General features: G+C 39.4%; 1 protein-coding gene across 1 annotated transcript in view; it reads right to left on the reverse strand.

The window, feature by feature from the left end:
• Nucleotides 1–14,860, reverse strand: part of syt6a (synaptotagmin VIa) — a 50,830-nt gene extending 35,970 nt beyond the window's left edge. The window contains exon 1 of the mRNA XM_085394344.1: nucleotides 14,707–14,860. The gene's annotated coding sequence lies outside the window, so the exon portion shown is untranslated. The remainder of the gene's footprint in view (nucleotides 1–14,706) is intronic.
• Between the last annotated feature and the right edge of the window lie 280 nt (nucleotides 14,861–15,140).

Below are 15,140 nucleotides of genomic sequence, written 5' to 3' on the forward strand. Positions count from 1 at the left end.
GAATTTTGTGTTGGTTTCACAGTGCACAAAATAATCAGATTTCTGTTGTTTTTGTCCAGCCATGTATAATTTACTCATAATTAAGTTAACCCCTTAAAGCAGCAGTGCAGTTTCAACCTGTTTTCATTCTCAGGGTATCGAATAATACAGTTTTTGTCAAAGTTGTTGGCAGATATGCACCATGGCATTATTGTTTGACCATAGTGAGATGAGTCTATCATTTTCAATTCATCACAAGCTCACAAGGATTCTTGCAAAGGACCGGCATTTAAATGCACCGGGTAAGCATATTTTTTTATTCAAACCTATGCCCGTACTTTTGTGATGTACAAAATGAGAAGTTGATTGAAAAAGTGAAAAAAGGTGCAAAACACAAAGTTACTGAATGGGATTCATTGCCCAGCATTTTTATTACTGTTTGCTCTCTGTGTCTAATGCCTCTGCTAATGATGTGTCACCTTGTGAGAAGGACACATTCTGCATATCTCTGCAACTCCAGTGGCAGGTGGCAGTTCTCTCACTGGTGCTCCTGTCACTCACTGGGAGTTTTAACTTCAGAATTGCACAAAGTAACACTAACTAAATCATTCAGGACATGGCCGTGCCATTTAAATTAACTTTGCACTTGGTGTTGACGTTCAGTATGACATCTCCATAAGGTTAGGGCCAGCTGATTGATAAAGAGGGAGCAGAGGTCCTGGCTCTGCACAAAAGCTGATTAAAATCATCTACACTGATTCCCCTTGAAAGACCAATAAAAACAGCACTTTGTCAGGTTTGAAGAGTAATGTCTCCAGTGTGCCATATCTGACACACAACAGTTAGTCTGCCAAAATATTTCTGATTAAACTTGCTTCGCTGTACAGGACAGAGGATGTCAAGCAGACTTCTGACAGTAAAGTTTAATGTATACTTACTGATTGCAGAAGAAGAAGTGGCTAGAAATGTTTAGAGGGGAAGGCCGAAGCTGAACAGGCCAATCACAGCTGCACTGACTACAAATTTCTAGGGAGGTGCATTTCAGGTTATGATGTAGGGTTTTAGAAAAGTTTTTGGTTATGATGTACTACCTGCAGTGATTATTTAATTTTTGGTTTTAAATTTATTGCAAATATTTTTCATTTTGGGCTTTTTTATTGTCATTTCACATGCCTGAAGTTTTGATATCTGTCTTTATTCAATTTCTGGGTTCCTGTTTTGATTTCTTTAATCTAGTGCACTGCAAGGTTTATTTCTTGTGACATCTTTGAGTGTTTGTTTCCTATTTTACCTAATGGTTATTCTAGTTACGAGTTTTGGTTTCTTGGTTTCTGTTAGTAAAGTGCAGTGTTTCCCTGTCTGTTCCTCCCCCTGTCAATGCGGTTTGTCTTTTTTCTCCTGTATTCCCTTTTCTAGCTTCCCGTTTAGTGTGAGCCTTCTTGTGTCCATGTTTACAATGTCTCCTTTGAGTGCTTCCTTGGTAAATGTTAGTATTCACTTCTGTTTCTGACACGGTTCTGGGTCCGTTGGACCCAGTATTTTGAGTTCATTATGTTTTTGCATCATGGATTTTCCTTTATGTTTCTCTGGTACTTGGTGTTTCAGTTATCTTGGTGTTTTTCTATATTATGATTTATGATCTGATACTGTTGTGATTATGATTATCATTTAGTAGCCTTTGGTCAGTGTCAAGTCTGTCTCTGTCTAGTCTGTGTCTTAGTAAAGTGTGTTTTGTTTCCTGTTTTACTTTGAAGGTTCTTGTTCCTGTCTGATGTTAGTATGTGCAGCTTTGTTCCCCCTGTCTCGTTAGCCCTGATCTCTCCCAGCTGTGTCTCCCTCCTGTTGCCGATTCCCCCGTTACTACCCTGTGTATATAAGCCCTGTGTTTTCCCATGCTCAGTGTCGTGTTGTACCATCAGATTATGCCTGTGTGTTCTTGGTCTCAGTGTTCCGTCCTCACTTCATGTTTGTTTTCCTGCCAGCAATAAAGCTGAGGTTTTTTGAGTAACATTCCATTTTCCGAGTCCTGCATTTGGATCCTCATCTCTGCCTGCCCGCACACAGAGCCCTGACAGTTTCAGTCTCCTTTGGTTATTTCCTGTTTTACTTTGAAGGTTTGTTTTCTTTTGTGTCCTGTGTTGGTTTTGCTTCCTGTCTGTCTTCCCCTGAATGTCCTGATTGTCTTCACCTGTGTTGATGACCTGTTGATTGTTCTCTGATCACCTTCTGTGTATAAATAATCCTCTCTTTACTTCTGCAAGATTAATGAGTTATACTTCGAGTCTTTATTCTTGGTCTATTTATGTCTTCTGTGAATCCCCATGTGGTGTTAGGTACCTTTTTTCTGAGCTTTTGTACTTAGTCTTCACAGACTTTTTATGCAGCTTGCTTTTGTTTCACATCGTCTGTCTTTGTGTCCTGCATTTCGGTCCTGCTTTACATGCGTCATTTCGTGATGTGGTTGTCTTTCTCTAAACTCAGCCAATCCATGTGAACCTAAAACTTATTGAACTCTTATCACAGCTTCATCAGGTGATAAGACTGATTTATACTGTGATTTATTTTTGAAAGCACAGAGAAATGATGATGCTCTTACGATAGTGTTGACTTTTTGCAACTTGCAAGTGGTTATTGTAGTTAGTCTGCATGTCTTCTCTTCACATTCACTCTTTCTTGCAAGATGAATGAATGTAAGGTGGGTTTGTATTCAGTAATAAATGATCCAAGAAAAGGTCCTGCCCAACCAGTTTTTTCTGCATTTCAACCCTCAATCCTGCTCTTTCTACAGAGAACTCCTACTGTGGGCGAGTCCAACAAGCTTCCTTTAATTCAGGGAAAAAGTGGCATGTGGCACTATCGATACTAACTCCAACTATCCACCAAAATCCAAATAAAATATTAAAATCAATATTTGTAACTCTGAAGTAACATGAAAGCTCCCATTTTGTTTATAGCTGTGTCAGCAGTCCTGTCTGATTACCTCTGAATTTGAATTACAAAGCTGGAGTCTTGTTTTCTGAGACTTTTTAGTCTAAACAGTTACATTTTTTTCATCATAACTTTCAGCATCAATCAGTTTTTGTACGTCAGTTCTCTAGACTTAAGTTTCCACTGTCTCAGTTTGTAATGACTTGAGTTTGCTAATGGACTTCAGAGGGTTCATGCAATATGCCAGCACTCACACTCAATAATCTGCCCAGGAGAGCCACTCAGAAGGCTGTTATCTCCTCCACAAGTGTGAAGTTAATCAAAGTGAAGTCTCCCCTCTCCTCCGCATCTTCACTTCCTCCAAACAGTTAAAAAAAAAAGTTATCTACCCAGGAAACTTAAAATATTTCTCATTACAGAATTCAATATATTTTGGCCTGTGCACATACTGCATAGGGTCAAATATCATTTGCTGTTTTCTGCAGCCAATCGGAAGCCACAGGGGAAGCTTCCCATGAGGCCGTCTGTGTCGAGTTCAGTCCAGTATTAACATCTGGTCCTATCATGCAATTAACCTGCTTGTTGACCAGGATCCCCTATCTCTTGGCACATGGCTTTCAGTGTGCCTGGTTGCCTTTATTCTTGGGGGGCCATTTGCACTGAGCAAATATTGAACTAGACAGCAGAGCTTCACAGGCCTGCTTCTCTTCTATTTAAGAGAAAATAACAAAATTGAATTAAAAATAGAAAATACAAATTGGTAGATGAAAAATGATGAAAGGTGTGCGCTGCCAAATGAACTGATTGCTTATCAACACAGACTACACTGTGACTTTCCAGAGGCAAACCATAAATGAACATTGATTTGCTTCATTAAATTCAATTGTCTCTTTTAAAGTTTGCCTTATTTTGGAATGGATATTTAACATTATAATATTATGAGAGAGATGGGTGTTTTTTTTTTCCTTCAGTTCATTTTGATGGTGTGAATATAAGAACTGCAAAGAAACACAGAGACCCAGGAAGATATTTAATGCAACTGAATACAGTATTTCTCCCATCAGTGTTTGGACAACAGCAACCAAGTCTTCTTAACTGAATAAGCTCAACTTAATTAGTTAATTTATCTATTCGTCTTTTACTAATAATAAATCATGCATTTAAAATTTTACTTGTTTTGAAAGTTGTAGGAACCACATTTCCAAAAATACTGAGAAACCCATTGTTGGCTTTTGTCTGGTCTCCGATTTGTTGCTATTTTTAATGGTTAAAACTACCCAGCAGGCACACGTGAAACACTGATGTTATCTCCTTGGTTATAATCAGTTGCAGTATGAGAGCAAAAACTGAACCGAGAGTGGACAGATGCTCAGTGGCGTGTCCAGCAGGGTGGCCTGGGGGGGCACAGGCCACCCCCCAACCAGACTGGCCACCCCAGGTGCCACCCCAAAGGCAAAACAATAAAATTCAATCAAATATCAAATGTCCGATTATGTTTTCACGGTGAAGCTCAGATATCCGAGTGTAAGTGAATGCAGCATCGGCTTCTGCGCTTTGTGCATCACGTTAGCAAAGGTAGGAGAGCCAAGCACGAAAGATGGCACCGCAGGAAACAATTTTTCGGTGAAAGAAAATGAGGCCAGAATAAATGTCCCGGTAAGTAATATTAAGTTTGTTGAGTTTAGTAAACTTTGGTGAAATTAGAATACCAAGGAAAAAATAACACTTGAAGAATTATTGCAGCCGTGGAATATTTCAGACAGTATGCTACTGAGGGGAGCTAACATAAGAGTTATGAGTTATAATATATAATCCAAGTCGTAACATTGCTGTATGGAGCTGCAGATTTGGTTGCAGGTTAACATAGCTGGACTGGCCATCGGGCATACCGGGGATATGCCCGGTGACTTATTTTTTATTTTTTTTTGTAACGGCATGAACAATGAGAGGTGGTGGATTGGCCAGATGCAGGTCGATGTGTAAAAATAACTCAGTTGTTTGGTGGTGGCTATGGCGGGGCTTCCACAGAGGCCAGCAGGTGGATGAGGGAAGGGGAGGCAGGTTTCATTCAAATGTTAGTCTTTTCAGTTGTTTCCCCACTTTTTTCAAAATCAAACACCAGTTTGTGAGAAGATTATCTTCTTTTTTTAACAGGCAGATACAGTTTTACATTGGAATTGGCTGATTTGTCAATTATTTGTTACAAATGTTCGTATTTTAATATTAAAAAATGTTTTTGCCCAAAACATATGTGCACTATATGTCAGTAAAAATACTATGCAAATATTGCTGTCCTTGAATGCTGAGTAAACACTGACAAAGCACTGATTGTATCTCTTGTACTTTATCAACGCAGTATCTAAAAACTTTGCACCGTAGTGCTTAAAATCTCATTCTAATAAGAGTTAAAAGCACATTCAGTTATTAGGTTTACAGGGTTATTTAATTATGGTTAACGGTTGGTAGAATTTTTTTTAAACATTATCTGCCAATTACATCTGCCACCCTTCTCCAAATCTGTGCCCCTACCTGGCCCCCCCAACAAAAATTTTCTAGACACGCCACTGCAGATGCTGACAGGTTCACTGTAAGAGATACCATTTTGTTTTGTTTTTTACAGTAATAAATATTAATCAAATCATTTTTAATAAAGAAACTTAATGCCATCTTTTTTCAAAAAACAAAAAAGCTAATTTAGTTACCAAATTATCATGACCAAAGAGCCACACAGTGTCTTCTACACGTATACAGAGCAATATATATTTTTTTTATATAAAGAGCACCTAAAAGGAAAAAAAAACTGTCTCAAGAATCTAAATGGGATTATTTTGCAAGATTAACAATCAAAATTAATCTGATAAAGGATGCTTTCAACCCACTAAATGGCTAAATAGTAACAATACTGAATCATGCAATGGGGTGATCAAAGGACAGCTGGTAACATGCAGCTAGCTTAGCTAGCATCGTCTTCTGTGATAGCTCTGAAATTTATCAGAAACAGGAGTGGAGACCTCGAAAGTGGTTCTTCATATATATATCTATAATAGGGTGAGATGCCACTTGTGAGGAGGTATGTTACTAATAACTGTTGCCCAGCTGTTTGTGGTCCTTGTGAATGTAAAACTAAGTGTAATTTCTCAATAAAGTGATTAAAACGGTCTCTCCAGTTCCTCTCCCTCACTATGGTGGCTATAAACACATTTAATGAGCCATTATGGCTCGACAACAATGATTGAAGACATTTTGTTCAGGATATTAACTTTTTTTTATTATTGTGAAACAGAAAATGTCCAGCCACAGGTGAGTATGTAAATGATGTGCTCATATAAACAAACCTGCTAGCATCAGGCTCTTGAGACCTTATTACAACCCCCCGTTGCTACATGGGCACATTATTTTCCATATTGACATTGAGCATTGGCACTGGACATAAATCATTCCGAATGTTCCAATGCTGAAGCAATTCCAGGGGATAAACCCAACATTATTCTTTCCTTTGGGTTGTTCTCAGTATAGTGACATGCAGGGATTTGTTCCCCGTCATTTAGGTGTCCTGAACCCCAAACTGCGTCACCTCATCATTGCCCTTGTTGTCAGTCAGAAACACGCCACCTGACCTGTGATACATGTGCGACCTGCCTGATCCATCATCCACCACAGCCTTGTCTCAGGGACTTGTCCTGTCACTCCGCAGCTAATGAATTTTTACCGAACAGAGGGCTATAAATATTATTTCCAGTATGTAGTTATGATTTCTTTTATATGAGATGTGGAGGAAAGCAATGTCATAAAGCAGCTGGAGTTCGAAGCTTTACAAATACAAGAAATCCTGACACCAGTGGGGCAGGTGGACTGCACAATGCTATCAAATAAAAGGTGGCAATTTATGATGTTACGAGGGTGGAGGAACTTTATTGATTTGGCTGATGCTTCCTGCGTGCCACAATATGGAAGTTTAAATTTCCAGGGTTATAGCAATAACAGCTTGCATCCTGGCCCTGTAAAAATGGCTTAAGAACATTTTGAGTTTCAATAATTTTCACCACCAGGGATTTTAAATTGATGTGTTACATCCATTATAAGCACAAGTTCTAAGTGTTTGGTATTTCACAGTGAAAGCTTTTGCTCCACTCAAACTGCTTCATTGCCCTGAAATATTACATTGTTAATCATGATGAATAAATGCGACTTGGAGCATTCCTGTCATGTGAGGAGAGGGTGTGACTGATGTGAAGCTGTGAGAAGACTCTACAGCTTCTTAATGTCTCTGATTAGGCTTAGGGAAAATATGTGGGAGAAACATAATGGAAATGCTAATGTTTTGGCACATTCTTAAGAGCCTATTAAAATGTCTGATTGTTTACCAGAGGCTGAGTGTAATGGATGTTTTAATAGTGTTTGCTTAAAAGACAGAGTAAAGAAATATATGTGTAGAAGAGATATTATTAATCTCTCATCTACACAATATTAATAATATATAATAATAAGGGCTGTTTGTTGTCATGGCGCTGTCAGTACAACATTTTAATATAAAAGAACTGATGGAATTTTACAGAATAGTTTTCGCTAAGAGGTTAGCTTATTCAATTTGTTGATTCATTTTGTTTCTAACAGTAAAGCTGAAAAAAAAAAGAAACATAACTCGAAATTTCGAGTTAGTGCTGGCAATCAGTAATCTATTTGAATTACATCATTTCCTTGTTACCCGGAAGCTGAAGCCCTCAGCTAAAAATGCTACAGCTAAGCTACCAGTATTATAGCCAGTCATGAAATGCACAAATTGCTGAGTGGTTTCACAAATGATGAAGTCCTTGCTTTATTAGCTGAATCACATGGCGTTACTATTTGGCGTGCCAAATTGTTGCATTGGTAGCTCACGATCCAGTTTTGAGTACACATTCTTCTGTGCCATATCCTTCCAGGTAACAAGAAAATGACATCATACATGTAGGGCTTACTGATTGGCAGCGCTAACTCGAAATTTCGAGTTATTTTTCTCGAAATTCCAAGTTGATAAGTCAAAATTTTGAGAAGATAACTTGAAATTTTGAGTTATGGATACTTTTTTCTTTTTTTAGTGGCGGAAATGGGCTTCCATGGCTAAAAGCTACTTAGCGCCTGGCTGCATAGCTGTTAGCAGCTACCTAAAATGTTTTTGGAACACCAGCCAACGGGATGACTGTTTCCTTCCAAAGTATCGGTGCTCCTTAAAATTAAGCTGCTAACATTAATATTTTCCAAAGTCCTAGCTTTTTTGCATACTGTTCTCCAAACTTGTTCCTTTTTAGTTCTGTTTCTCTTTAACAGTGGAATAAATTCTTCTGATGCTCATGCATGGCAGCAATAAGCTCGTCCTTGAGTTTTAATTGTCAGTGGTGTGAAGAGAATCCACACTCTGTGAGAGAATCTCAGCTAGCAGACATTTATAACACAGCATCTGTCACAGTCCTGAGTCTGTGGACTCAGTGGTTTTGTTTTCATTGTAATTATCTTTGGTTTCACTTTAATTCTGATTAAGATTTTCCAGTTCTGAGGTTGGTTTCTGTGCTCCTGCTGTGCTGTGTTAGTATTGTGTCTCTGTGTTCATGTCATTTCCTGTTTTATTTTGACAGTGCCATGTCCTATGTTAGTGTGGTTAGTTTTGCTTCCCCTTGTCTCTTTATGTCCAATTAATCCCAGCTGTGACTCCCTCCTGTTTCTTATTCCGATTGCCCTTTTGTGTAAATGAGCCCTGTGTTTTCTCCTGCTTGTTCCTGGTTCGTCTGTGTTATTTCCTTTGCCTTATCCTGTGTTGTTTCCCAGAGTCTCCCTGCGTCTCTGTTTCAGGTCTTTTTGTTCGTTTTTTCCAGTTTAGTTAATCTTAGGTTCTGCACTTGCCACCTCCTTTGCTGTTTGCACCGTCACTGTCACAATAAAACTCATTCTCATCACAAGCCGTGCCTGTATCTTGGGTCCATTACTAAATTGCACATGGCTTGCCCCGCTAGCCTTGACAGCATCAACAACTATTTCTCAAAAGTTAAAATAATTTCACCTCGTGTTGGTGCATATTTACCTTTATTTGCATTGCCTGGTAAAAATCTGTCTCTTGATTACACTTTGCATATAATACCATGCTAAAACTTCACTGTGGATTTGGGATGAGCACCAAATGCTGGTTGATGCTTAATTCATTCAACTTGGAAATAATTTTATTGGCTTTCAAGAGTGTTAAGATCTATACCAGTGACACTGTTCATTAACATGAAGCCTGTCACTGGTTTGCAGGAGAGGAAACTGGAGGAAACAGGCATCCCAGCTTTGCACAAATGTATGAAAAATCCACCTTCCAAAACTTCTAAAGCTCACTGCATAACATATTTTGTACAGAATAAAATAAAAATGAGTGTAATATCTAAATTAGTGACGCTGTGGCTTCCTAAATTGGATATATGTTTGTTCAGCCTGCTTAAGAATAGGGAGAAGTTGCCAGAAACCACCTATCATTATTAGAAGTTATCACCCATTTGTATAGCATCACTTTGTTAGATTCAAAGGGAAAATCTGGACTCTAATGGGATCCAGTGACCTTTATGCATAGCGTGGTTTGGGTAGCCTTGTTCTCTCAAAGCGAAGGGTCACTGCAAATCAATGCAGATTTATTCTGACTGATCACCTTCATCTTATGATAAAGCATTTCTGTTCTAATAGTGGGATCTCCTTCAGGATGACAGTGGTCCAATCAATACTGGGCGATGGTTTAACATGAAAGTAATATAAATCATATGCTTTGATCTTTGCAGTCATCAGATGGAAGCCTAATTGAATACCCATGGGACATTTTTGATCGAATGATGGAGAATCAATACCAAGATACATTGAAGCTGGAGTTTTGGTACACGGTGGTTCACCTAAAGTAGACCCTTTCATCTGGTTTCCTGAATATAGATAAAACCTAAGCATAATCTAAATGAAATAAAATAAATGACATTTGATATTGTTTTTAGTCTCAAAGAAGGTTTAATCCACGCCTGAGAAACAGAGCATTTATACTGAATTTGCTCTGTGATCGGTCTGCAGTATCTCATTAAATTAATCTTGCATGAAAATCAAAGTGTAGCTAGAAACCTACTGGTAATTGAATCATGCCAGCAATGATGCCCATTAGTGTGTGCTTACTGTGCAATTTCTCTCTTGGCCTTCATTATGATCTCAACCGTACCTCTGCGATGCTAATGCTTTAAAAAAAGAAATCCATCCAGGTATAAAACACCTGCCAGAATATCTAGAACCATCTCTGTGGTGGCTCAACTCCAGTAGGTGTCAGCAGGGACACATTAATTTCTCACATACTTATTAAGGATACATTAAATCACATTTAACCTTCATTTGGTAAAAAATGCCACATCACATTTTTTTGTGGGCATGACCTTAGGTTGACCTGACCTTAGCCTTGGGGTCCTAAATGATGGCAGCAAACAACAAGTCAGCATGGGGAAATGATGCATCCATCACTCTGACGCTGTTGAATCGACCGTGGCCTGACATTTGGAACCCAGTTGCTCAGAAGCCACTAGCCTCATGATGCATTACATCTCAGCTGATAATAAGAAAAATGGTGAGTAGACTACGTTTCATCATAAGGAAACATTATTGTTGCTCAGCAAAGCAGCTAACACCATTTTTCTTCTCTGAATGTGCATTGATTAATCCGATCTTTATTAATGATTATTAACTGTGCAATGGAGATGCAGTTCAGAAGCTTTTTGCACCATATGCAACGATATTACTAATATCTGTTTAAATTTGTTAGTGTTAGTCAACTTTTAACGTTAGTCAATTTTTCTGTACTGGAAAACATTCTGAGATGTAACCTCCAACGCAGAAACATATCAACTTTTTAGGTTGACTGTTTGGAGAAATCTAAATTTATATTCTCTACACCGAACAAAAACAGAGCCACACAGTGCCTTCGGGGTGTTTTGATCTTATCTTTGCTGGTGGTGTTTGGGGAGGAGGTCAGCATTCAGCAGCAATATCAGGTTGTGATCAAAGGTTTGGGATACAGCTGAGTTCCAGTAAGAACTCGGTAGTGCCCGAGCCTTAATGAAATAAAACCTGTTACACTCACTGCCAGTCATGACTGCCTTGAATCTCTTAATATTTCTATTTATTTGATCACTAAAAAGTGTAATTATGGGTACATTTCCTCAATAATATGTTGAGGAATAGGTTTGAGAATGTTTTAAAGTAGCTCCTCATTATTTATTATTTTTAGCTTCTTTGTAGCAAGCTGAAGAAACTAAGTGTTTAAACTTTCAGTTACTCTGTGGCAACTTTTATAATAAAACTATTCACTGGAGAATACTTTTACACTTGGGGAGATTTTGCTGCTTTTGTGTCGAGAGCCCTCCTGTGGATTGCACACAGAAAAATGATGCTTCACGAGATGAATCATGGGAAAGGTTAAAAAGAGCGAAAACAAAACTTTGTTGCACAAATCCGATTTATTTTCTCCAGTCTTCACATTTTCTTGTTAGGAGCTTAGGTTGTGATTCATAAAGTTGGTAAATTCGGCCTTAAGAAGACATCATCTACTGTTAAGGTTACACAAAATTGTCAGTGAAATTTAATTAAACAAGAAAATAATGGTCAGCTAAAAGGATAATTAATACATTTATACTTTAACTAAGGGAGATTCTGCAGGGCCGAAAGGCTGAAGGGGTGTCACCTCATATTAGTCCCCGCTCCGTAACATTCATTAACTCTTTTTCCTCTTTTTCCTGTCAGGGAAAATGGCGTTTGCTCCTCACCGGGGGGGCTGTGCAGATTCAATTAATTTTACTTGCTAGTTGCTGTGCATGCATGATGCACTGAACTTTATTTACACCAAATCAAAAGGGTCACAGAATGAGCTGATAGCAGACAGCAAGCCCACTGGAGTTACTTTGAAAGAACTGTGTCAGAATAAAAGAAAATATCTGAGCTTTCCTATTTTTAGTGTGTTCTGTTCAACACAAACTAACAGCACTGATGGGGTTTGTCTCAAACCTGTGCTCAGCAGCAAAATAGTTGTATACAAGAGTGAAAATGACAGGGTGTGAACACAATACGGGTGTTAATGTCACAGACGTTTATTAAACTTTAAGTCTCTCTTTCTATCAGAGAAACACAACCTCCAGCTATTCCCAGTTAAAGCATCTCAATATGAATTAGGCTTGACTGACTGAGTAGCTCAGTACATCTTCTCTCAAGCAAACTGCATCAATTTTAGGAGTCGCTTTCTCCATTTAAACTCAATATTTTTCAGTCGAGACCTTTGGTAAATGTATCAAGTGGCTTGTGCCAAAGTATCCAATTTAAATTGGATTTGTTTTAGGGCACTTTCCCAGAAAGGTACCTTGACACAGACCACAACAGCTGTGATTGGTCTGTTTGGGAGTAACATGCCATGTGAAGCAGTAGCCTGTATCGACAAGCGCAGGGATAATTCTTCATTAAACAAAATGTAAAAGGTTGCAATTGTATCTTCCTTCTTCGCAATGGTAAATACAAGAGCCAGTGTTTTCTAACTTCAATAATTTCTGAACTATTATGCCATTCCTGCAAGTGTTAAGTATATTTATTAGCTCAAACTCCTAGAAATTACATGCAATGCCAAAATAGCATCACCCAGTACAGCTTAGGTTCTATAGGGATTAAATGAGGGCTATAAATCAAGGTTTAGAAGATATTACTGTTGTGTTAAAGAAACAGATAGGGTCTCACGTTGGGACTGGGGCTAAAAAACCTTGATGGATTTGGGGTTTTTTTGTTTTTTTCCCTGTTTCTCATGGGTGCAAGTATATTGTGAGTATTTCAGCCGAGGCAGTCTGACATTTCCAGTCGGTCTTCTTAGCTGGGAGGCAAAAAGACATATAAGAGAAGTTGTAAGGTAAGAAATTTGGTAAGAGACTCTTTGGCTGTATAATGCACTCACATGGCCTCGTTGATCTGAACCCATCTCTACCTGCCAAACAGACGCTTTTATTTCAGAGGTGCCACATAAGGCCACCTCATGAGCGTTGCATTCTCCTTCTCTTTCCTGGGTGGTTTATTTAACATTACTTTCTTGTGCTTCCGCTAAACCAGTACAATCATTTTCAGATGGCGTATCCTCTTGTTTACAAGAGGAATATTGTTTCCTCTCATGGACAGCAGGGGTATTGATTCACACCGGATGGCTGTCAAAATTCCGCCCAGTTTTATATTGTATTGAAACAAATTGTGCCTGGAGGGGGACATCAGAGAGCTCAGTATTATCTCACCCATCCTGCAGGCGTGTACTCCCAGCTGTGTGCTTTAGCGGGTTTATCACACCGCCCTGCACTATTGTTCACACACTAAGCTCCCGCAAAGGGACATTTTACAGTCCAGCCTTGGTGAGTGACATTTTAACAAGATAGTCATAAAACATGTCACAGGAGGGAGGAAAGAAGACAAAATGCCAGAATCCCTGAATCCGCTCACAAAGAAACGCAAACGATCCCTGCGGCTATCCTCATCACACACAATCATGTCACCACTGCTCAGACCGCCTGCCCGAGCGCACACAGTCTTTGTAACCATGTATATCTGCACATCCATGAACACACACATATACGTAGCCTCCCAGGAAGGCCACCGGGGTCCAGTCATGGCACGAGCCAGCAGAAAACTGATAAGTCTGGCTGGATTTGTTTGATTTAGCCTCCCAAAGCTGCTGCTGCCACTGAAAGGAGGGAATAATATATAACTGCACTGGAGGAACAGGTGAAGGGAGGCAGGGGATCTAAGCCAACCGCAGAGATAAACATAAGGAGGATTAAGGCTCAGCCCAAAATAACAAGTTGTACATTTCTGTAGCAGATATTTCCTTACACACATTCTAATAAAGTCAAGGCAGGAATGAAAGCTTATCACAGATGAAGTACTTTAAATCCCAAGTGACAACATGGCAGACGCTGATCAGAATAACACAATTTCCTCCTACTCAGGCTGACATGAGGCACAGGCTATCCTGCTGTATCTCTCCTCTATTAGCCCCACAGCTCTGGCGCTTCATCAAAGTGTCATGATGCACGTTGATCAAACCCAGCAAGAGCGAGAAGGAGAGAACAAAAGTGACATAAGCGTGTGAACACAGAAGCAGACAGAGACACAAATAGAAGACATGCACTCACACGCACAGAAAGCAGTGACCCAACTTAATGTTTTACGCTATGCAGCTGAGTAACTCTCCTCACCTCTACTATACAGGTGAACACAAAGCACCGGTTCAGCTGTTCAATTATTAATAAAAGCCATGGAAAGGACAAATCAATATCACCATATTTTCACCCGGGTTCAGCCAGCAAGATAATGGGCAGAGGTGCGTAAGATAGAGGCGGAAAGTGCAGCTGCAGACATCCACTGTAATCAAATATTAACATGGTGCTTCATAAATGATAGAGAAGAGTATGATATAGTTAGAAAGGCTGCCAAAAGAGAAGTACTTTCATATCAGCGTGCATTATTCAAAAGTAAATACAGTGCAGTTTAGCGAAGAACTGTATTAAAGACTGATTAACAAATGAAAAGCCACTGCTGCTCTGCATCTGCGTCTGCAACTGAGTGCGAAGCACTACGAGCGCTACACTCTCGCATCCCCACACAAACTGGCATGCTGCAACCTGTTTCACAGCACCTCAGCGGGCACTGAATCCAAGCATTCATCAGAAACAACCAAACAAGGAAAAAAAGGCGCTCAAAGCATCAGATTTGAATCTCTGATTCAATCTGCTGTGACAGCTTTGTACTCACCAGTGACAGTGTCTCGCACTTTTCCCTTTCCTTGATCCTTTACTGTCTCCCCCTCTTTCTCTCTCGCTCACTTTTCTCTTTCTCTTTTGCCTCTTTTTTGTTTCTGCCCCTCACTCTCTCCTTCGATCCACTCCCTTGCTTGCTCCTGAACAGAATGAGCCTCCACTGCACTCAGGATCCCTGTTTCTATGGCAGTGTGAGCAAGCAAGCAAGTCAGCAGGATACTGTAGTGCAAATGTCTAGGGGCAGGTCCTTCACTCAGCCCAGCGAACAGTCAAACAAGCTCAATAGCCTCTCACTTCAATCCTGTTATGCTAAAATACCCTTAAGCCACTTGAATTTCTCTAGTGGAAAACATTGTTGAGACAAACATGTAGTGAAGGAGAGAAACAAACCAGAAACATAGTAAAGAAACAATTATTCGCTCTCTAAAA

This window comes from Rhamphochromis longiceps, linkage group LG20, assembly GCF_057381845.1.
Source record: "Rhamphochromis longiceps isolate RC_006_pf linkage group LG20, R_longiceps_female_GT1.1, whole genome shotgun sequence".
Taxonomy (NCBI): Eukaryota; Metazoa; Chordata; class Actinopteri; order Cichliformes; family Cichlidae; genus Rhamphochromis; species Rhamphochromis longiceps.